A 3,647-nucleotide genomic window follows, 5' to 3' on the forward strand; every position below is an offset into this window, starting at 1 on the left:
CTGAGGACCTGCCTTGGGAATCCTCTGAGGGCAGGTGGCTCCGGGAGACCCAGCAGACCACCAGCCCTCTCTTCTGGTCGTGTGTAGATTCAAACTTACTCATGGTCTTTGATGGGGTCTACACTGGGCATTTGTAGCCTGGATGTATCTCACCTCTACAGCTTCCTAGGTGATCCTGCCTTCAGTGCCCTCATTACATTCCCAGAGACCCAAGATAAACAGGCCTTTACCAGGTTCTCTTCCCTGACAGTGTCTATGAAGCTGTGTCAGTTTCCTCTGTCTGCTGTAACAAATGACCTTATATTCGGTGACTTAAAACACCACAAATTTATTATCTTACAGCTCTGTAGTTGGCAGTCCAACACAGGTCTTACTGGGTGGAAACCAAGCTGTTGGCAGGGCTGGGGGTTCCAGGGGGGAATGCCTCTTCCAGCTTCCAGAGCCTGCTCTGCCTGATGTCCTTGGCTCAGGGCCCCTCCCTCCATCTTCAAAGCCAGCAACATAGGGTTGGGTCTTTCTCATATTGTATCCCTCTGACTTTCTCTTCTGTCTCCCTCTTCTGCTTTTAAGGACTCTTGTGATTATTGGGCCCACCTTGATAATACAGGCTAATCCCCCTATTTTTAGGGCAGCTGATTAGCAACCTTAATTTCATCTCTAAACTGGATTCCCCTTGCCATGTGACTCAACACATTCACAGGTTCTGGGAATTAGTAAGGGGATGTCTTTGTGGGGAAGGCATTATCCTGCCCGCCTCAGAAGCCCTGAGGAATGCTCTGTGATCCACAAAACCTTCCTGGTTGCTGCTGGTGTCTCTCCTTCCTCACCTCTGGCCACTTTAGAACCAGCTTCCCTGGGACATCCATTCTCCCTGAGCCTCTGCAACCCAAGGGTGGGACCAGGCATCACCAAAATTCCCCAAGGATGCTCTCCCTCAGGCTTCCCCCTCTCTGTAGGCCTACTACCCCACAGAGGACTCACCTTCGACCATTTGTCTCTACCTGAAGTTCAGTACCCCCCACCTCCATCCCCAGTTTAATCTTCTCAGGACCCAAAGATAGGGGGAAACGTTCTTTCTAACTCTCACTTCTTAGCTTCCAGGCCATTCCAAGCTACATCTGGTGCAAAGTGGAACTGTAGACATTTATGTTCCTCGGGGTCAAAGGGTAGCCTATTTTTAAGGCTCTTGATACATGTTGCCAAATTGCCTTCTAGAAACCACCTGAGAAGATCCTTCTCCCTAGACCTCTGCCAGCACTAAGAATTGCCATTTAACAAATCTCTGCCAATTTAACATGAATAAAACACCTCATTTTCATTTTCAGTTCTTTGATTACATGTGAAGATGCGTTTTTAAAATATACACATTACCTCTTTGAATGGGATGAGCAATAATGAAAAGCTTATTTCAAATGTCGTTAAGTCTCTATTTAGATATGAGACAATTTCAATTCATATGAAGAAGGAAGGTGTTGTTATCTGTGCCACTTTTGTTATGAGAGTTTTGGCTAGGGGAGGGGAAAGGAGAAAAATGAGAGAAAAGTGAGGAAGAAGAATGGAAAGAGCAGAAGAAATAAAAATGGGAAAGAAGAGATAAAAAGGACAATACTCAGAATTGAGGGGAAAAAAAGGTTTTCTCTCTTAAATGGAGTACAGAAAAGGGAGAGCAGAAAACAAAAGTATGAATTGATCTTTTCATGAGACTCTTCAAATAAATTGTAAATAGTACAATGAACTGAATAAAACCAAACAAACCAAAAAACCCTGAAGACATCAAATCCAGTGACAGACTCGGTGTGAGTGGGAAAGGGGGGAGGGAATGTGGAAAGGGTCCTCTCTCCCCTGGGCTGAAAATACAAGAAAATCCCTAATTACACCTTGCAACTTAGATGCACTCTTCCCGGATTGTGCTCGAACTCTGGGATTGGGTTCTTGTCCTTCACCCTGGAGCACACCTGGCTCACGTCTCAGATGTGGCTGGCTGAGGTTCAAGGTTGGCAGCTTCTGCACACCTCACGACTTCCATCTCCCTGCATTGCTGTTTCCTACCGCTGGTGTCAATGCTTTCACTTTTCCATTCACAGTCATAAACCAATAAAGACTAACCTCAGTGAAATAGTCCCATGACCAGCAAAACTATGGCAGCGCAGATCAAAACTACGGAAGATGCACTATCGGTTGTTGGCGGCCAGGCAGGTGCTCGAGGGGAGAGTTCCAAATGGCCATTGGACAGCAAATGGCTTTCTCCAGGTTGGGGGTGTAAAAGAGGCAGAAGCTGTTGGTCTGTCTGGTGGCCAAGGGTGATGAGGCTGTTGGAAAGTTGAATATACCAAAATCAATGATGGGAAAGTTGACAGTAGATTAGGTCAACCACAGTTAAGCAGGAACCTATGTCAGTTCCTACTTACTTTGTGGGGTTCACTAAAATAGGTGACTAAGGTGTTTGGTTTGGGAGCGTGTCTCAAAGAACTTCAGTAGAGTCTTAAAGAACCATACTGAACACCCACCTGCCGTGACCCTGACTGGCCCAGGTGGTCCCCAAGGGCCCGGGGGGCCAGTCCAGTTTGTTTGTGTCACTGCCAGGGGAGAAAGTACCCCCCGGCTGCAGCCTGGTCCAGGTATGGTCAGCAGCCAGGCCCCACCCCGTCTCCCCGGGGACACTGTGCCACCAAAGTCAACTCCCACCAACATTTTTCCATGGATTTCATCCCTCCACTGACCTCATGTCATCTCAGCCCAGTACTTCAGGGGGTGTCTGTTCTGTTAAGGACTCTTAAAAAATATATATTTTATTTATTTATTTGTCAGAGAGAGAGAGAGACAGCGAGCATAACCTGGGTGGCGGGGGGGGGGAGTTGCAGGCAGAGGGAGAAGCAGGCTCCGGGCTGAGCAAGGAGCCCGGTGCAGGACTTGATCCCAGGAGCCCAAGACCATGACCTGAGCTGAAGGCAGATGCTTAACTGCCTGAGCCACCCAGGGGAAGGACACTTCCTTTTTTTTTTTTTTTTTTTAAGATTTATCTATTTATTTGAGGGCGGAGGCAGAAGGAGAGAGAGAATCTCAAACAGAGCAGACCCCCCCCTGCTGGGGCTCAGTCTTATTACCCAGAGATCGTGACCTGAGCCAAAATCAAGAGTCGGATGCTTAACCGACTGAGCCACCCAGGCGCCCCTGTTAAGGACACATTTAATGCAGCTGCCGTGTGCCATCATCATAGGAAACAAAATCAAAAGTCAGTCTTTAGGGGCGCCTGGGTGGCTCAGTCGTTAAGTGTCTGCCATTGGCTCGGATCATGATCCCAGGGTCCTGGGATCAAGCCCCGCATTGGGCTCCCTGCTAGGTGGGAAGCCTGCTTCTCCCTCTCCCACTCCCCCTGCTTGTGTTCCTGCTCTTGCTATCTCTGTGTCAAATAAATAAATAAAATCTTAAAAAAAAAAGTCAGTCTTTAATACCATCTACCACCCAGTTCATACTCAGATTTCCCCCCAGTTGTCTCAAAAGTGCCGTTTTACAGTTGGTTTATTTGAACCAGGTCAGAACTCAAATGAGGGCACCTTTGGAGGGAAATGCGTTGAATTCTCTTAACAGTCTGCCCCCCTTCCTTTCTTTTCGTGTCCTTGGTTTGTTGAGGAAACTGAGTCACTTGT

Source organism: Eumetopias jubatus, unplaced genomic scaffold, assembly GCF_037043125.1.
Source record: "Eumetopias jubatus isolate StellerSeaLion01/CBP00866 unplaced genomic scaffold, mEumJub1_p1.0 scaffold_3, whole genome shotgun sequence".
In the NCBI taxonomy this organism is placed as follows: domain Eukaryota; kingdom Metazoa; phylum Chordata; class Mammalia; order Carnivora; family Otariidae; genus Eumetopias; species Eumetopias jubatus.